A 13,651-nucleotide genomic window follows, 5' to 3' on the forward strand; every position below is an offset into this window, starting at 1 on the left:
TTCTTTCTACCTCTGAAACGAGCCTGAACTGGATTCAGTTAAAACTGAATCAATTTTAGGCATATCCGCAACTGAGCGGTCTGGAAATTTTTGACCAGCATACTAGATTTGGTTTTCTTCTCATCTAATGCATCATTAATACTCATTTTGTATACTGTGTAACTTTTAAGTGAGCTTCAAAACTGGGACTGAAAAAATGCTATAAATCCTTATATTGTTTCTAGACAACAGGCTACAATTAACTTGGTACATAACTACTTCCAACTTTATTTTTAAAAGTATCAAAATGTAGGATTGGATTCTTGCTCTTGATTCAGTGAGGCTCTTAACACATACAAACAAGCAAGAAAACCCAAAAAACCTCTTAAGTTTTACCTCTCTGCATCATGCTCACAAAAAGGAAAATCTGTAGGAAAAAGCTGTCCACATATTTTCTGCTAATCATGGTACTGTTTCTGTTGCATTGCCAGGTTCCTGTTTGCACAGCTCTGTTTCATCTGTTCGAAAGCATTTCTCATACTCTATATTTTCAGAAGTAACAAGGGTTTTGAGTACCTCTCATCTCAGTTCACCTGTGTGACATACGATCTTGACAAAAATTGGTTTTTTGTGGTGGCTGTTTTCCTGAAACAATCCTGTGATTTTTATTTTTTGCTGCATTCCCTTAACAGGTATACTAGAGTAAGAAGTTGTGCTCTCCATTCCATCAAGAACCCTCTAATTAGGATGTCCGCCTGGGATGAGGGAAGTTGGTTCAAAACCAGATTTCACCCATTTCAGAGCAGGAGTTGAACCACTGCTTTGGGAGCATGTCTTAGTGTTGCCAGGTATTTTTAAGTGCATTTTCATCAATGTCTCCTTCTGATATAGTTCTGCTTAAATATTTTTTGAACATTTAGTGCAAAATTCTACCAACAGCAGTAACAGATGGAATAACTCTTTGCAGAATATCCTACAGCATGTGACATGGGTGTTGACCCGAGATCTGAACCATGGTATTTTACAGCCTGGAAAAATGCCTTCATCATGCTTTTCAAAAGAGGGAAAGACCACAAAGTAATGGGTGTGTTTTTCATTCACTATTAGTTTGTTCCGAGGGTACCAACTGTCAGTCATGCATCTTAAAGAAGTCTGAAGTATTTGACACCCAAAAACATGAGTTAACTTATGTAGGCTTTTTTAATGCTAAACTAGTGAACGTTTATATAACTCTTTATAACATATAGGCACCCGTGCATGGTGCTTCCCCATGTACGTGTTCCTCTGTAACTGGTAACAACTGTATTTGCTATGTGAAAGGGTCATCTTAAGATCATTTCCCAGAAATTGAATTGTTCCTGTGATATATCTTTTTTTCTGGCTTCTCTCAATCAGTTATTTACTTATTCGCCAATTTTTCCTCTTCTACTTTCTGGAAATGTTTGATTCCATGATAAATGAACTAACCTTTGAGTTTAACAGGTCTTCCAATATTTTTAGCATTTGCCAGGAAGGAAAGCTGTGGGTGAGGAAGCCTACACATTAGGAAAAATAAGTGAGACAAAGTTCATATGGAAAGGTAGTGTCTTCTGTTAGATCCCTTCAAGCATCTGGGAAAGAGAAGAAACTTTAAGCCGCCTCTTTTACATTATGAGCTCAACCATCACAACTAAAACACTGTAAGCTGTTACAGTGAGTAGCATCGTAAGAGGGTCTTCCATTTCTTCTGTGTACTTGTATCTCAAAAAGCTGAATGTCTACTCTTAAACCACATGATTTAAGATCAATCATATCAAACAAAATAAATCAAAATTATTCTCATTCAAACAGTTGTTGGCTGGCCAAATCCTTTTCTGAGACCTGTCAATAAAGATGTCTCTATTAGAACAAGGGTACTGACTTCAGTTGTTATACTGAAGAAGATATGCCTGACTTGAAGCTAAGAAAAGGATGTAATTTGACATGAATGATTTGGTATTAACACATTTTTCTATTACTGTGCCTGCTGGGAGGAAACCACCACACTAGCAGTAGTGTATTCACCAACAGTGAAGTAGATAATCCTGAAGATCTAGTGGGGAAAAGCACTTATAGAGAAGTTGATTAGGGTTGTGTTGGTCTGCTATGACAAAATATAATTAGCCGTTTTTTAAAAATGCATTTATAATCTAACAAATCAGACCATGCTAGAGTCAACTAAAGTTTTACTGATTTGCCTACTTCATGCTTCACTCATACAACAGTTAATATTCTACAGTTCTGTATCTAATGGACTATATGTTTATAACTCTGAAAAAAAGCTTAAGAAATGGTTCATTTATTTATACTTTATATGATGGTGTATATAGTCTGTTGCAGAAGTAATTCTTGCCATGTTTAATGTGAGAGTAAAACAATGAGTTATATTTATTTTAATTTCTTGCCCTTCCCGCAGCAGAGTTGCCTGTAGCCCCGGTAACTGTTTTCTGTCAGGGTGTTAGTTATTAACATTTTGTAAGATTCAAATAGCCAGAAAAAGAACTGCAGGAAGACACCAGAAGTTATTTAAATCCCAGCTGCACAGCACACGGGGGTGGGGGCAGCACACAAAGGTATGCCAGAGGTTAAAAAAACTGTTACCTTGAGTGAGAAACTGGAGACACTCCCAAGTAAATCACCATTGCAACCTTTCTACTTCCCCTCCTTCATAAAGCTGCCATAATGGTGGTTGGTCATACGTTTTAAACTACATCTACATGATTCAAATCCTTGACGTAGAAATCAGGTTTTTATTGTGTGTAAAACCATTGATCTGACTTAAGGCAACACTTGGTAATTTCTAAGAAGCTCCAATGCACATCTGTCAAATGTAGTTCTCAAGAGTTATAACTCAATCCAGTGAAAACTGCATTTCTTTGAGAAAAGTTATTCCATGTGAAATTTTAACTGTTTGGCCTTATCAGTTAAGCAGTGCTATCCTAAAACAGTTGCAGGTGTTATTTTAGAGAAGTAATTTTCCTTACCCTGTGTAAGCTCCAAAAATGCTGAATTTGTGTTTGCTTTTCAGTAGCATACCTAATAAGATTACACGTTGGCAGGCTTCAGGCCTGGATCAGACACGAAACATGAAAACTCAGGTAGAGGAGTAATTAAAAAGAAGGTTCAGGTACTGATGTGCATTTTCAACTGAACACAGATTAACTTTAGAATAATGGTAACTTTGCTGTCATTGCAACATAACCTGTGTAAGGTTACAACACACTGCGAGAGAGGCTGCCTGGGAGTTGCCCAAGGCATAGCAGTGGCAAAAAACTGTGGTTTATTAAGCCAAAATTCTGTTTGCCTTCCCCTCCCTTTAAAGGACAGCCATTTGCTATAGAGTAAAGCTGAGTGAACAGTGGTAATAGCCTTTCATAATGTGTTTTTGTAAGGAAATTTCTTTAAAGGAATTTCTTAAAATCTTTTTTGTAGTATACAGAAGTTTCCATATGGCTGCTTCAGAATAGGAAATTAATATATTATTTTTTCTGGTCTTTTCCTAAATTAAATTCTATTGTAGACACTTAATAAGCTTAATTCAGCCAGACTTCGATATTGTCATGTTTTCTGATGGAAAACATGGTCCTATTGATGTTTCTCTGACTACCTCTTCTGATGCGTTCTAGCAGTAAATGACTAATCTTCTATTTCTGAATCATCTTACTAGCTGAGAAGACTTAATAGATGAGAAGCCAGAGGGCTTGTTTGGTTTTGATGTGGGGGGGTGGGTAGTGAAAAAAAAAAAAAACACCACAAACCAACCACCATTTTTCTACCACTCCTTTTTCCCTGACCATCTGGGCTTCATGGAGAACAAGAAGCCACAAGTGCCTTCTGTATCTAGTTTAAACACTCTCTGCTGAAGGGGAAAGAAAGATTTTTCCATGTATTCATTAAAAGGAAATTAAGCAAGAGTCCTGCAAGAACTGATAATTTGTAAGCAATTTAGGGAAAACAATATTCTAAAAATTGCAGATAGTTTTTGTGATAACGTGACAATATAAAGAGAATCATTGCTGTGGCCATCTTTAAAAGGAAACTGAAATGGAGTATAATTGCACCTCAGTTCAAGACTGACACTGCCTGTCAGTGTTTAAGAGGCACTTGGACAGTGCACTTCATAATTTGCTTTAACTTTTGGTCATTCCTGAAGTGGTCAGGCAGTTGGACAAGGTGATCATTGTAGGTCCCTTCCAACTGAAATATTCTATTCTAGGACCTAAGTCTGCCAGTCCCACTGAGCATTAAGTAGCTCTAATGCTATTAATTTAAGCAAAAACACTTCAACTGCCTTTTGCATGAAGGGCTGAGAGGGTGTGATAGTAGGGAGAAGAAAGGAGGGCATTTCCTTTAATAACACCAAAAGATGTCTGTCTTGTGAATGATCTTAAAATTAAACTGTATGAAGATACAAAATGTCACTAAGTGAAATTTGGTTTTGACTTGACTTACGATGCTTTCAAATTTGCATGCTATGCATGCAACTTGCGCGGTTGTTTTGTTCAGCTGGGAAAGTACATAATAACTTTAAGTGGAGGGGAGGGTGATTTTTGCTGTCCAGTAGAAAGGAGGTAATAATGTAATGCTCAGATGGGATGGAAAATAAAGCCCATAGCAATTATAGAGGAACTAATTATTTGCCATGGTCTGATTTGCCATCAAATCTCTGTCATTACCTTCATCATAACTGGCATTCATTTTGCACAGTCAAGCACTGCTCCTGCAGTCAGCAGGCCTGATTAAAGGTCTGAGACTGAAATTGAAGGGTTCTTTAAAATATCCATAACTAGATAACTGGTTCACCTATAAGTTGAACTATAAATTCATTTGGAATGGCTATGGGAAGGCTTAGGTTTTGGTCTAGAATGTTGTTTAGTTAGAGCAGTCTTTGACTTTTTTATTTTGGATTTAAAGAGGTGCATGTTTGGAATCTACTTCCAATGTAGTTACTTACATTAATATTTTCTGCTATGAAAATAGCTCTGCTTAAGCTTAAAAGCCCTTGTGTGGAGAGAATGAGAAATCAAGATGTTTGAATTGTTAATGCATAGCTGGTAGAATTGCTAAGCATCCCTGCATGGTTTTGAAAGTAGAGAAAACTGGCAAATGCAAGATGTACATAGCAACAGAGAGGGATCACATTGTGGAAGAATATTCACACAGGGATAGAGGTGTTAATTTAACATCTCTCTGTAGTCATGTTGATGCCAATGGTACTTTAAGCAGCTATTGAGAGCTAAGCATCTGCGAAAGTGTTTTGCTGTAGTGTGACCTAAAGCCAAATCTGCAAAGGAGATGGCATGTGGCAAAGCTGTGTCCTCCCTAAGTAACTGGTAAAGTACATGTTGCCAACAACAGAACCCACAGTTCTCTGTCACAGGCCTAAACTCTCTATCCCATGGGAGAAGTGGGCTTGAATTCCTGCAGGCAGAGGGTGGAAATCAGCCTTGTTCTCTCTTCCACACAGATTGGGGTGGGGGGAGGGATATTAAATAATCAGCACTTATTCTAAGAGAAAATGGGCAGCTTTTTTTGTGAACAGCCTACCTTGTCAGTCCTCTCATCTTCAAGAGCTGAGAACAAGAACTGCATGATGTTTGTGGAGCTGTGAAAGGTTTAGAAAGAAAACAGGGTTACCAAGCAGTTGTATATCAAAGATCTGTGTAGGTGCCTGTGCGCAGCCAGCACCCTTAATGTAAGAAATGGACATATGTGGGCAGAACTGTCTCTAGAGCTGGGCAGCAGCTGAGGTTTTGACTACCAGTCAAAGCACATGCAAAATGTGCACTCAAGCTTAGATGTAATAGATATGTATAACTTTTTATGCATTGCTACATTCTTGGGATTCAAATTATCCCTTCTTACTGCAACAAGCTGTGAAAATCAATCCACAGCAGTCGTCTTCAATCAGTCTAAGAACACACTAAAATCACAAGCCACAGAAGCTGAGATTCCTCCCCCCAGTTCTCTTAACAGGGTGCTAACTTCAAAGGTTACTTTTGAGCATTGAAATACCAACTGTATTAAACAAGCAGTCAAAATGCAAGCAACCAGTTTGAATTGCTGGAATTGAATTATAAGCAGCTGGCTTCACTTCTAACTGAGGATCTAATGTAAAAAAAAAAAAAAAAAAAAAAAGGCAACAGACCAAAACAAAATTCCAAACTAAATCCATCTGTCTGCTTCTACTCAATGAAAGTTAAATAGTAAGTGTGTCACTTTGAAGCCCAGATGAAAGTTTCACTGTTCAGAGAATGTGCAACCTGTACAAACACACTTTTACAAAGGCAGATGTCTTCCTACAGCAGGAAAAAATAAATCTCTCTACAGGTTTCCTCTTCCTCTGTGCCTGTTTTAATTCTTCTGAATCACAAAATATGACGCAAAATCACAACCGCATGCACAGATGGATGGCTAATATGTAGCTCCTGTTGTTCTGAGGAGGTTGCTGTTTGACTCGTGTCTTTTCAGCTGAGTCATGAAGTACAACTATGCGGCTGTACAATTCTTTGTCTCAGTGCGCCAGGCAAGGAGGCTGCTGTTCAGAGCAGCTATCTCTGGCAGTGAGGAAACACAAAAGCAGGGATTTAGAGTGCATAGCGGGGCAGTGCTGAGTTGGTGCATGCTTCTGCAACAATGGAGAGCCATGGCAGGCCCCTGCCCCAGCATGGCTGTCCTCAGCCAGTACCCCCTCTCCTACCAGTTACCCAGTAGGCAGATCACACACGTGTAAGAAGGCACAGAGGACAATATAGATAAGGCGCTATAAGAATTCAAGGTATTCGGATGGAAATAATTTCTCTAAAAATGCTGATCCTTCAAAAATCTCATCAAGTCAGTTTAGTCAATAAAGATTATTTATTTTCACTTTTTGCATAGTGCCTTTACTGCACTTGATTTTGATCCGAGAACTACTCATAAAGAAATGTACCAAGCCTTCCCAAATAGACCTCTGTCATGCTCCAAAGTGTCCTCCGAGGCCCCTCCACCCCCACATGCAATTTGTTTGAAATCACTGCCTCCAGCTGTAATTGTGTCCTGGAGCCTTTGCTTTAAATGAAAATGGCTTCATGTTGAACCCTAACCCTTATTATCATCCTCAAAAGGAAAGAGGCCCAGTGGTAGTTCTGCTCCTGTAAAGGTTTGAGTAGACCTACTTGACTCCTTCAGAGAGAAAAATGACCTTAAATAGGCAGGCAGAAATGTATTGGTTAGGGATATATTAATGATACAATAATGAAGTATGAATAGCTAGTCTTTACGTGTCCGGCATTTTCCATCAGAGTGACTTCAATCACTTCCTGAGTATCTTTGCATTATGCTGCCTTATTGCTGTTGTTCATAAGATGCTATAACAGGCAGCTGCTTGGAAGAGATAGGGGGGTGTGAGGCAGTTGGAGAGTGGGAACCAGTACTGTGAGTGACTTGCTGCTCTTCAAAGCCTCTGTACCATGCAAATGAGGCTCTGCAGCCCCAAAGCATTAGAAAAGTCAGCAATTGGCTTGTGACTGTTAGATTAGCAGGGTTATGTGCTTTCAGTCCTAGATAGCTAGGCAGCCTGATCAAGTGGCAGGTGTCCCTGCCCATGGCAGGGGGGTTAGAACTAGATGATCTTAAGGTCCCTTCCAACCCAAACCATTCTATGATAGCTGTGATGCAAAGGTGAATGTTTTCCTCTTATTTTTCTTTGTCAAACTAAATATACAGCTGGTTCCATTGTGGAAGGTTCTCACATATAGAAAATAGGTAACACAGGAGGGGAACCAAAAACAAAACCCTGGTTAATTTTTACAAAGGCACAAACTAGGGGTGTGAAAAGCAGGAGGCTCTGGCATAACAATAAGCAGCGTCACTAGGAATGGATTCCAGCCATGGGGTAACAGTTCCTCCAGCAAAAGCATCTGGCTAGTGCAGTCTCCGTTGCACAAAATCATCTTCATGTTTTATGTCAGCTAAGTTAAAAATGATGGATTTTTAAGGATATCAGTATGATGCAAATCTAGTTTTTCAGTTAAGTGACAATTGGCAACTGTGTAGCTAACTAATAGTATAGTGTCATTCTGCTCGGTGTTTGGGAAAAAGAAAGTAGTACCCAAACTCTTAGTTTTTGTATAGAATGTGAGTCAGTTGTGTGACTCTTCATAATAACTAAATAATTTATTTAACATCCACACATTGCAGTTATTCACTTTTAAAACAAAATTCAACAATCAAAGTATAAAATATGAGAAAAGACAGGTATAGGTACACTGAATTAAACTGTTTTGGTTAACAAGGAGGAGGGAATTAAAGGACAGAAGTTTGTGTATTGTATACTGGAAGTAGTATTGCTCATAGTAATTCCCAGTGCAGGTGAGTTGTGTATAGAGTTTTGGTAAGTTCATGACTTCTACAGCTGATTGATTTATTCTGGTTAATTTTTCTTTATTTCTGGTGACCAAGCATTCTGCTGTTTTATTCCACCAAGCTATGGAGGTGAAAACCTTAAAATCACTGCACCGGTGGCTAGTTTTACATTTACGTCTGCATTTCATCTCACTTTCACTGCAAACAGAGACTTCCTGGTAGGCAGGGCTGTACTCTGTGCTCTTGCTTTCTCTCTTCTGATTAAAAAGGGTTCAGGACGGTTACTTTGTGCATGTGTGCTAACTCTTTTTTTTTTATTTTTTTAAACTCTTCAGTTTCTGTTACATTCTCAACAAATGTAGGACTGCAGTAGAAACTATATATGCCTCAAATTAACCGGAAAAAGCATGGTTATACTGATAAATGTTTTGCTTGCATCTCCAGCTGCAGTAATATGAGACCTGCTTGATAATTCATCCACTGGGAATTTTGTGTCTATTTTGAAACCTCTGACATGTGCCTATTAGTAGGTAACTGAGAACTGTATACTGACACTCTCAAGTACAGTGTTGACAGATCATTTTTTTTAAACCTTGTGGGTACTTTTGGACTGAGACTTGCCTAGCATATCATAAGAATGACAGGATTATAAATCATGCTTAATCACTATGGCTTACCTTAATAACCCTTGAAAACCAGTTCCACTGCTGGTTGGATGGTAGCAGGAGTGATTTTTTTCTGTTGAGTGTAGCTGGATAGAACCACCTCAAACCATCCTGTACTTAGGTTAAGGTAAAATGATGGTGATATGCTGTATGTTATGCTGGGTATCTCTGGTAGTCTGCACGGTGAAAAACAGATTTGGGCTTTTTCACACAGGTTTGTGGTTTCTCTTTTCTCTTTCACTCTGAATTAATCTGTACTTTCTGCATTTAAAACAGGAGTACTCTGGTCTCATTCACAAATGGGTAACTTTTGGGAGATGCCCTTATATCGTATGGATAGTAGGTGAGGCACTTGTAACTGTGATATAGGTGTTGCCTGTGTTCCAGGCGTGGTCAGCGTTCCTTTTCTCTGAGACTAGGCAGAGAGAAAGTACGTGAGACACTTAACTGCTTCCATTCTGGGAGACATCAAAGATACATTAGCAACAGTTTGGAAACTGTTGGTTTGGCTGAAATCATAATTTCAAAGCCATGGCACAGATTATTGTCATAGCTTTGTTTTCATACTGCATTTTAAAGAAGCCCTGAGGTAGTTGGTCTTGTAATCCAAAAAAGTCACTGTTTTATCTCTTTTGCAGTGATTCCCCACCCACCCCCACCTTAGGCTGTGCTTTAGGCAATCACTGGATATCAAAATGCGTTATGTCTGGAAGAGAGAAAATACGGAAGAATGGAGCGGTTTGTAAAATTGAAATGGAAAGCACATTTGGTTGCTATATTTTTAGAAAGCTACTTATGAATATAGATGACAGAGTTTTGTCAACTGCTGCTTAAAGAGTATGTATATTAGCCTAACCAATTTGAAATGCCAAAAACCTGGTTTGGCTTCTCTAAGATGCAACCTAAGAACATGGTGGTGGATAACTTTAAAAAAAAAAAAATCTGTTTTTTTTAAAAAAACCTCTAAGAAAAATTCAATGAAACTTAAACTCTGGATTAATTTGGGCAGTTCTGTAGTTGTTGCTTATTCAACATATTAAAAGAATTAATTGGGTAGAAAGTGAACAACACATGATCAGATGTAATTGTTGCATATTGCCATTAATAGATCAATGGGTGTCCCTGGGTATTGTCTGTTATTGCTTGTATGCTTTGAGATGGTACCCCTTAAGTCCCAGCCCCCATTAGAAGGCATTGTACATGTGTAGAGTGAGAAAAGGAAAAGACCAAGCAACAGAAAAAAACAACACGCATTTCCTGGTTCAGAACTCAGAATTAAGAGGCTGTAGAGGTTGTCACAAAATTAGGGTCACACTAAGATGTCTAAGATGGTCTGACCTTACCTAGTCATGCACACAGTGAAAAGTGATGTAATATTGTTGTAAACTTGTGAAGTTGTAAATTATAATTCTTATTTTGTGCATATTACCATTGACTTCTCTGATGAATACTTAAGAATTAGCAGTGGAGAAACAGACTTGCCATGGAAAAATACTCAGAATAGTTTGGAAAGAGTTAAGTGTATTTTCACAAGGTTTAAGCATGAAATGCAGGTCTGGGCTTCTTAGGTATGTGTGTAGTATGTGATGCAGCCTAGATCAGCCTTGATGGTTATAATGGCCACATAGTTTAGTTGAGAGAATAAGTAAGAGTGCAATTTCACTTTGCAGCTAATCTGATGTAACTGAGCCTTGCCACCTAAATGATATATCCTGCTTCCTGTTGGTTGAATCTGGGGATCATGTGGCCATGGAGTTAATTTGGTCAACTGAGTGATTGAATAGAAAAAAAAAAAAATCTCAAACAAACAAAAAACAACCCCCCAAAAAAAACACAAACAAAAACCCCCCATCAAACAAACAAAAGCTTTCCTGTGGATAGCTTCACTGCTCTCACTCCCCTTTCAACTATACAGTCGCTAGATCCAATGCAGGAAATTTTTGGACAGAGAAAAACAATTCTTCTGGCAGGTTCTTCACAGCTGCATAGGTTTAGCTTTGACATGGAGTAACACCTTTCAAATTGCTGAACTCAGATGTAAGATTAAGAGAAGGAATTAAAAACTTATTTTGGAATAGACTTTGTTTTTCCTTTCATATTCTCTATATTACACTTTGTTTTACCCACATCAACCGCTGTCTGCTTCATAGGAATGCCATTATTCTGAATTGTTGCTAGTGGATGCTGTTTCTCAAGAATATCCCAGAAGGAAAGGGGAAAGCAAGTGAGCTTCTGCTTCCTTAGTTCATATGGGAGTGTGAACGTTGCTGGGTAACATGACTCACTGCACAGCTTTGTGAAGTAAATGGTACTACTTTAGCGAGTATAAACTATTTGCCATAAATAGTGATACTGCACTTTGTCTCTAATGACTCAACGGAGCTAAATTTAGAGAAAGAGTGAAGATTTACTTTCTAAAAAGCAGCATTTCTTTACAACTGCCATTTCACGCACACATACACGTCCACCCCTACCTTAGATGGTGGGTGGACCCCATTCAGATGTGGGGGGAAGTGGGGGAGACACTGCTTGTGTGCGCTCCTGTGGGTTTTTTTATTACAGTAGTTGTACGTAGTATGCGCACAGGTTTTCTATGGTGAGTGACAATGTATGTACATAAAACAGCTGGGGGGCGATTTAATATCCTCTGTGCTGAATCAAAAACAGCAGACAGGATTAAAAACTCCGAGTGTGCTTTACACTTCAGGTTGCCTTATGAATTGCAGAGACTGTGATATGGAGACTGCCCAGTAACTAAGATAGATCTTCTAGGTCTTCCTGCTTTGCACAAAGGGATCCTTGATTGCTATTCACAGTTTCAGCAGTACAGGCTGTCTCCTGCTGCGAGCAGAAAAGTTCCTGTTTCAGGCAGCAGAGGACAGTAACACGACTCGCTCATATGAATCAGTTTACAATCTTTTTCTAACCCATACTGTCTTTTTTATGTATTTTACTTTTATTCTGGCCTCTGGGATAGCCATATCTCTAAGCTCAATCATCAGTCTTTTACAGTTCATGTTCCCCTTGTCTGTCCTCCCCTCTGTATCCTCCATCATGTAGTCGTGGCCTGAAGAGATGTCATGTCAGCCTTGGCTCCCCTTCATCCTGAGGTTTGGCCCGGGTGCAGAGAGCTGACTCAACACCTGTTCCCTGTGTTAAAGCGGCCGAAGTCTACTTTATACAACGTGTGGTACAAGCTTTTAACCTCTGAAGTGCCATTCCTCCGTGGATTACCTTGCAAAACCACAGCTGTTGTTTTTCACAACTATTGTTACAGAAGGGACTGTGAGGAGTAGCAGTGTGTATGGACTGTCCTCCCCCATAATGTTACTTAGTTGATAGTTCCTGTCATGTTATCACTGCCCGTGGGAAAGTCATGTGCACTGTTTTTTACCATTCTTCTGGTTGTTGCTTAGAAACTGCTGGAGAAACCAAACATGTTTTCCAGCACTTCATTTTATTAAGAAACCAGTACTGAATGAACGCTCCATAACGTCATGCCAGGAACCTACTCAGTTCCTAACAGCTCTAACATAGCCTGCCATATGCAGTGGTAGGAAGAGTTTGTGGTACAAAATTTCTTCTCTCATCTTTCATTTTTAGCCTCGCTCTTCCTTGGTTAGAGTTTAGGACTGACTATTCCATTACTTTCCACACCTCTGTGTTAGTTATATTAGGCTAGTTTTTGGTTTTCATAAGATGTACTCGATCATCTAGTATGGAAGATGGAATTTATACAGTGAGATGGATGATTAGTCGTTGAAATATTTGTGATTTTCTATTCAGATGTAACTACTATAACTAAAAAGATTGACCTTCCGCTGATACAAACACATTAAAATCCTGGAGAGATTTCCTTACCAAGCTAAACAACGTGGGCTGGAATTAGGGTATAAGAAATTAATTCATGATCACACAGACCTTCTAAGTAATGTAAACCTGTGGAAACTAAGGCTTGAAGAGACCTTTGGATATCTAATCCATAGATAAGGAAGTATTACTTATACTTGAACCATTCCTGGTAGGTATTTAGGTGCTTGTAAGAAGTTGGGTAATGATGGGGATTCCACCAGCTGCTCACAGAATCTGTTCCAGTGTTTTTGTCGCTAGGTATCATCTTGAAGCATGGCTTCTAAGATGAACAGAGTATCCCAGTAGGGGCTTTAATGAGTGCTCAGTAGAGTGGAAGGTTTGTTTTGCGTATTTTACAGCACTTTGGTTTATATACCTCGGTATGTTTGCTTTTTTCACAAGAGTATGGCAGTGTTGACTCATGTTCAGTTTGTGATCCACTCTAACCCCAGGTCCTTTTCTACAGGACTGCTGGCTAGCTGCTACTTATCCTGTGTTTGTTCATTGAACTGTTCCTTAAAAGGACAAATATTAACCTTGATTTATTTTCTGATTATTTTAGACCATTTCTCTAACTTGCCCACATTACTCTGAATTCTGTTCTTGACCTCTGAAGTGCTTAGCACCCCCTCGGCCTGCAAATGTGTAATTTAAACTTACATTTGTGTGCATTTATAACTGTGTATGGTAGAATAATGTCTGTGCCCACAGAAACTGATTTGATGCAACCTTTCATAGTGATATTAGCAACTACTCTGAGCACATCTCATCTTCAGCTGGTGTCCTGCACA

The sequence above is a fragment of the Strix aluco genome, chromosome 3 (assembly GCF_031877795.1).
Source record: "Strix aluco isolate bStrAlu1 chromosome 3, bStrAlu1.hap1, whole genome shotgun sequence".
Lineage (NCBI taxonomy): Eukaryota > Metazoa > Chordata > Aves > Strigiformes > Strigidae > Strix > Strix aluco.